The sequence below is a fragment of the Muscardinus avellanarius genome, assembly GCF_963383645.1.
Source record: "Muscardinus avellanarius genome assembly, chromosome: X".
Classification (NCBI taxonomy): domain Eukaryota; kingdom Metazoa; phylum Chordata; class Mammalia; order Rodentia; family Gliridae; genus Muscardinus; species Muscardinus avellanarius.
This window is the reverse complement of record NC_137792.1, coordinates 17,561,204-17,568,891: the sequence shown is the minus strand read 5'-3', so window position 1 is coordinate 17,568,891 and position 7,688 is coordinate 17,561,204.

Genomic DNA, 7,688 nt, shown 5'->3' with positions numbered 1-7,688 from the left:
AGTCTAGATTTGCAAACACAGGACCATTTGTTCCTTCTTTCACTCATTAGAGAGCTGTCATACTGTGCTAGAGGCTGGGCAGGATATCTCTGGTTGAAAAATAAGAATAATAGATGCTTATATTTATGGAGCACTTGCTATGCGGTAGGCCGGCACTAACCTCAGGACTCGACATGCATTAGCTCGTTCATTTCTTCCACCAGCACTGTGAGGCAGTGGAGGCAGGTTCTGCAACCCCTCTTAGGGTCAGACCGCTCCAGAATAGAAGTGGGATAGGTTAAGTCACCTGCTCAAAGTCTAGCCCCTCAGAAGTGAGCCAGGCAGTGTGGGTCCAGGGTACCTTTGAGAAATGCATTGCTCTGCTTTCAAGAAATATAACAGGAAGCCAGGCATGGTGGTGCGTGCCTGTAATCCCTGTGACTCAAGAGGCTGAGGCAGGAGGATGCAAACTTAAGGCCAGCCTCAGAAATTTAGAGAGATGCTTTATCAAAATAGAAAATAAAAAGGACTGGGAATGTAGCCCCACGGTAAAGTGCCCATGGATTCAATCCCTAGTACCACAAAAACAAATAAATACAACAGCGGAGTCATACCTAGTATCACAGTGTCACCTAGGAACCCAACGGAAGACATTCTGATTTTTTCTCATTCTTTTTATCTGATGCTAGGGATTAAACCCAGGGTGTTGCCTGTGCTCTAACTCTGAGATATACTCCAGCCATCTTCCCATGAATCTGAAGCCAAACAGTTTTATTCTTTGTTGGGAGGAGATCAAGTTTAGAAAAGACAAGCTACATAGAAAAAAAAAATCTCTGAAAATGTGCTCCCAAGATGAAAGTAGGCTTCTTTGGTGTGGATTCCAGCTCACAAATGCAGCTCTGCCTTGGAATTGGCTGGAATGTCTTTAAAATGTTTTATATTCATTTACATAGTGGTTATTAAAGTTAGTTTTAAGATCACAGTTAATATCAAGCACCTCTGATATAACTAGCCGTGGGAACAAATTAGAACTCTCTCGCAGGCATGCAGCTCAGCTCACTGGGCCCAGCAGGTGCTGTCCTTCAGTAGCTTGTCTCTCCATGCCGGCAGGCGCGCCTGAGCTTTGCCTGGGCCCTCCGTACGGCATGTGTACATCTACCTATGACGAGTGGGGACTGGTGAATTCCGGGGCTGATGGAAAAGGGTGGGTTCTGGGAAGACTGGTGAATGTGTTCAGTGGAGTTCACTTACGAGAACGAGGACATTCTCTTGTATAAAATGTGCATTATAAGTCAGGCGTGGTGGCGCAGGCTTATAATCCCAGCATTCGGGAGGCTGAGACTGGAGGGTCGCAGTTCGCGGACAGCCTCAGCTACTTGGTGAGGCCCTCTGCAACTCAGTGAGACCTTGTTTCAAAATAGAAAATAAAAAATAGGGCAGGGGGTGTAGCTTGGAGGTAGAATGCCTCTGGGTTCAATCCCCAGTACCACACAAAAAATAAATGAAATACGCATTATATAGATAACCATTTGTTGTACACTGCCATTTTCACAAAATGTTTTTACATAATATAAAGTGTTGCAGGAAATACCAAATACCTAAAACATTTGATCCCAAAATTCGTTCCTTAGGAAAACTGCAAAGCCGTAAGCTATCTAGGTCAAATAGTATGCACACAGTGAAGGCTTCAGATATATATTTTACATCACTGTCGGGAGCAGTTGCAGAGCTTCACATACTCATCAGCAGTTTCTTCAAACTTTGCCAGAATTTTATGCTTGTATCACTTTGATTCCATGATGTGTAAGTACAGTGCACCAATAAATGTATAAAATATAAAAATAAAAACATCTTTCCACCTTTTTTGTGTGTGGTACCTGGGATGGAACCCAGTGGCATTCTACCTCTGAGCTACACCCTCAGCCCTATTTTTATTCTGAAACAGAGTTTCAAAGCCCCTTGCAAAGGGCTTCACTAAGTAGTAGCTGAGGCTGTCCGCAGACTGCAGTCCTCCTGTCTCAGCCTCCCAAATGCTGGGATTACAAGCGTGTGCCACCATGCCTGGCTTTCTTCCTACTTTGATAAGTGAAAAATGATATTTGTTAATAACCTTTCTCTGAATTATACCGATTGAACTTAAATCACTATTGTCTTTTTTATTAAATCGTTCAAGTCCTTTTGGGTATCAGAATATTAACCCCAAATCTGTTACCAACTACCAGTACAGATATAAGAACTTGAGGTTTTAATACTTTAACGCAGGATTTTAAGTAGATGAGATGAAGAAAACCATACAAGATATATAATTGTTTTCTTTTGTTTTCTTGATTATTAATATTCTTTCTCACTTCCTTAAAAATGAATGAGAACTTTTTTATTTTTAATAATTCTTTGAATTTTCAATTCTCAACATTCATACAACTTTTGTACTCTGAGAAAATATTCTGATGCCCTTCTACCAAAACAAGGAGAAAAAAGTAGCAGTATATTCTAATAATCAACACAAAGCTTCTATTTATAACAAAAAGAGGTAGATACATGGTAGAAGTAGCAGAAAGACCAATGGAGAAATTGAGGTTTGTTTTAGGACAAACTTTAGTCAGGAATTCTTCACAGATACATAATCAGATATGTAGATAATATTGTACACCATGAGCTATTTTTTCCTTTTTTGTTATTAGCTATTCTAAGAAAATTTAATTAGATAATTTTTGAGGAGTTCCCACAGTGTCTACCCTAAAACGAAGTGAAATTACTCTTAGAAAAAACTGATTTGATGAAGCCAGGGATGGTGGTATCTGCCTGCAATCCAAGTACCTGGGAGACTGAGATTGGAGGATCCCAGGTTCCAGGGCAGCCTCAGCACTGTAGTAAGATTCTTTCAAAATTAAAAGCAAAAAGGGTTGAGGGTTTAGTTCAAAGACAGAATGGCTCAGAGTTCAATCCCAGGTACACACACATACACACACACACACACACACACACACACACACACACACGTGTGTGTGTGTGATAGGAAGATAGATTTTAGTCTGTTTTAGACCAGTTTTTATTTTATGATTATATTTCACATTATATCATCAAAATAATTACTTGGGGTAAATCTTTTTCTTGACAAAGTGTGAATTGAATTTTAAATTAGCACCAGAATTCTTCCCATAAGTACATGGTTGATATTGATGTATATGCCATCAAGTAGGCAAAGATGAACAATTTCAGTTGCAAGATTATGACAAAAGCTTTAATGACATAAAAACACTGACAAGTGTAAGCTAGAACTAGTTTTAAGATGTATTTATCCTATTTTTTTGTGGTACTGAAGTTGCAACCCAGGGGCATTTTACCTCCAAGCTACACCCCGAGCCCTATTTTTTAATTCTCTATTTTGAGTTGCAGAGGGCCTCACTTAGCTGAGACTGGCGGCAAACCACGATCCTCCTGTCTCAGCCTCCTGAATGCTGGGATTGCAAGCATGCACCACCACGTCCAGCTGTATTTATCCTATTTTTCCATGAACAGATTGGGTGAGTAAATGTCAGCAGAAATGGTATTAACACTGTTTAAAGTTCATATTAATGACACAAAATAGCTATAGTCTGTAAATCTCATGAAATGAAAACCACTGCTTTCTGATCTACCTTTTAGGCTAAGAAAGGAAACAACCCAAGTTTACTTTTCTATTTCTGAGTTTCTGAGGAATCCTGTCCCTAAAGGAATTCCTGCTTTTTGTGAACCAGAAAGCTTCCAAGAGAAGAGGCCACCATCCCATGTGCCCTGGCCACCCCATCTATGGTGGGCCCTATAAGAAAGAATATATTGGAGGAGCTCCTGGCCATTTTTGGGCAGCTCCTGGGCACTCTGGGCAGTGTTTTGCAGCTCTTGGTCTCTCTTCCTATACCTAGTCTCATGCTTCTTTGAGATGGACCGCATTTCCCCTACACATGTGTCTTTACTTAGTGGTGCACACTTGTAATCCCAGCATACGGGAGGCTGAGACTGGAGGATCACGGTTCACGGACAGCCTCATCTACTTAGTGAGGCCCTTTGCAACTCAGTGAGACCCGTTTTCAAAATAAAGAATAAAAAATAAGGCAGGGGGTGTAGCTCAGAGGTCACATGCCTCTGGGTTCCATCCCCAGACCCACAAAAATAAAAACCTCGGCCTTAGCCAGGTGTGGTGGTACATGCTTGTAATCTCGGTACTTGGAGGCTGAGACTGGAGGATTTTGGTTCCCAGAGAGCCATATCTACTTAGTGAGGCCTTCTGAAACTTAGTGAGACCTTGTTTCAAAAAATAAAGAATAAAGCCAGGTGTGGTGGCGCACGCTTGCAATCCCAGCATTCGGGAGGCCGAAACCAGAGAATCGCGGTTCGTGAATAGCCTCAGCTACTTAGTGAAGCCCTTTGTAACTCAGTGAGACCCAGTTTCAAAATCAAGAATAAAAAATAGGGCAGGGGGTGTAGCTTGGAGGTCTAATGCCCCTGAGTTCCATCCCCAGACCCGTCCCCCCCCAAAAAAAAAAGAATAAAAAAATAGGGTTGGGGGTGTAGCTCAGAGGTAGAATGCCTTTGGGTTCCATCCTCAGTACCTCAAACAAAACAAAACAAACTCTACCTTAAATTAAAACACACTGGTGCATGTTGAAATTTTTTTCTCCATGGAAGCCAAGAACCCACAGAAGTTACTGTGCTAACCCATGACAGTAATGCAATGAAGTAAGCACATGGCTATTTCAGATTCCACAACACAAAACGCTGTGATATGACTCTCCTACAGTAAATTGCCCTGTATCTACTTTTTGTGTGATGCTGGGTGGAACTCAGGGCCTTGCACATTCGAGGCAAGTGTTCTCCCACTGAGCTATAACTACAGACTTTTTAAAAAACACTTTCGTAAGCAACTAATGAGATCAGGAATAGAAATCAAGATTGAAAGAAGTGTAGTGTTCCTAAGACAATTTTATATCTATAAAAATAAGCCGGGTGTGGTGGCGCACACTTGTAATCCCAGCATTCGGGAGGTTGAGACCGGAGGATCATGGTTCGCAGACAGCCTCAGCTACTTAGTGAGGCCCTGTTTCAAAATAAAGAATACAAAATAGGGCAGGGGGTGTAACTCAGAGGTCGAATGCTCCTGGGTTCCATCCCCAGATCCACACACACACACACAAAGGTTATACCTATAACGATTATCAAACTTAATTCACAATATCTATTAACAAAAAATAATCTGGGCATGATGGTACAGGCCCACAAACCCAATACTTGGGAGACAGAGACAGGAGGATCACAGGTTCAAGGCCAGCCTTAGCTACTTAGTAAGACCTGCAATTTAGTAAGACCCTGTTTTAAAAGAAAGAATAAAAAAGAAAGCTGGGCATGGTGGTGCACACTTGAATTCCAAGCTTTTGAGAGGCTGAGACAGGAAGGAGGATCTCAGTTCGTGGACAACCTCTGCTACCTAGGCCCTTTGCAACTCAGTAAGACCCTGTTTCAAAAGAGAGAATAAAAAGTAGGACTGGGGGTGTAGCTCAGAGGTAGAATGCCCCTGGGTTCCATCCCCAGTACTGAAAAAAAAAAACCCCAAAAAAAGCAAACCATAAAAAATAGGGCTGAGGGTGTAGCTCTGAGGTAGAATGGTAGAATGCTCCTGGTTCAACCCCCAGTAATGAAGAAAAAAAAAAAAAAGAAGGAATGAGCCAGAAAACTCAGTTGTAAAGTTAAAGTAGGATTTATTATCCTGGCCAGAGAGTGTCTCACACAGGAGAATGAGAAGGAGTGCTTGATTGCAACACTCCGGTCTCCCAGCCCCAAGTCCTTATATATGGATTTCAGCTTCCTTGCGAGAAATGGGATGCGAGGACAATTTGGCCTGTCACCCCAGGACGGATGTGAGAAGGAGCTGGCTTCAGGATATGTCTTTATCAGCCATTTGAAAGGTCACAGGGTCTTTTCCTGAGTCCTGACTGCCCAGTCCGGAACAGTGGGCATATGGTGTTTTCCCAATGCTCCTGTAAGTCCTGGTGTTTGTAGCCCTGAGTCCCGCTGGCTATAACCGGATCATAACTAGGGAATATTATGCTAAGTAAGACCAGCCAGTCTCAAAGTCCATGGTTGTATGTTTTCTCTCGTATGTGGAAGACAGAAAATAGGAAACAGGGACTACGGAGAGACACCCGTAGAATAATGGAAGGCGATTGTTGCAGAGAACTGGGTGGAGAACAGGAGAACTCGAGAAAACAGTACCAAGTTAATACTCTGGTAACATGTGAAGGTACTGCTTCCAGTTGGCGTCTAAGGAGAAGCCCCGTGGCGCCCCCTGGCCCTGGCCCTGGCCGGCTTTACGTTGGCCTGGCCTGCTGGTTGTCGCGCAACGGCTGCTGCCCGCGGAGATCCGGCTCACTCTCAGGGGTGGCATCGCCCGCGGTCTGCGCTTCTTGCTCCAGGGAGGCTCGACGCCGCCGGCATTCCTCGGGGTAGTGTTTCTGGATGGTCTCCCACAGCTCCACATTGACCAGGGAGTTTCTGCGGGTGTGAAACCGAGCCCAGGAAGAGATCCGACGGCGACAGAAGGGGCAGTACAAGCTTGCCTTCTCTATGGTGGACTCGAGGCACGTCTTACACAGCGTGTGTTGACAAGGAAGGGTGACAGGCTCCATGAGGATCTCTGTGCAGATATGGCACTGGTATTCCGAGAGAGAAGGCACGGTGAATTTGGATGCAGCCATTTTAATAAGTTCACCTGAAGTCTGGACGTTACCTTCCTTTCTGACAGGCCTCTCGTTTCCCGCCTCTTTGCTTGATAGGCCGGGAACCAGGTCCTGGCTAGGCCATGCCCCCTCGTGCCCCGCCCCTCGGCTCCACCCCCTTTCTCATCTTCCCCACTGGAAGAGAACTTTTCTCCAGCACCAGTATGGCTAAGGGTCTAGCAGAGGGCTTCCTGATTGGTCATGGTTTCATACTGAACAGCTTGAGGTAAATCCCAAATTTACTTCAGTCTGGTATTAACGAATAGTATTAATGAATACCTAGGAGTCTTTTGGGGGGAGGTACTTGAGATTGAATGCAGGGGCATTCTATCTCTGAGCCACACCAGCCCAATTTTGTATTCTTTATTTTATTTATTTTATTTACTTTTTTTTTTTTGGTGGTACTGAGGAATAGAACCTAGAGGACTTTTACCTCCGGACTACACTCCCAGACCTATTTTTATTTTATTTGGAAACAGGGTCTCACTAAGTTGCTGAGAGCCTCACTCAGTAGCCGAGGCTGGCTTTGAACCTGCGTGATCCTCCTGTCTCAGCCTCCCAAGCGTGGGACTACAAGCCTGCGCCACCACGCCCGGCTCTTTATTTTATTATTAATTTTTTGTGGTCCTGCGAATAGAACCCAGGGGCATTCTACCTCCGAGCTACACCCCTGTTTTTTATTCCTTATTTGAAGCAGGGTCTCACTGAGTTGCAGAGGGCCTCACTAAGAAGTAGCTGAGGCTGTCCGCGAGCCGCAGTCCTCCGGTCTCAGCCTCCTGAATGCTGGGATTCAAGCATGCAGCGCCACACTTGGGTCTATATTTTGAAACAGGGTCTCACTAAATTGTGGAAGGCCTCACTAAGTAGCTGAGGCTGGCCTCAAACCTTGTTAGTTATTAAGAGCATAGTATATCCAGGTGTAGTGATACATGCCTGTAATCCCAGTAATTTGGAGGCAGA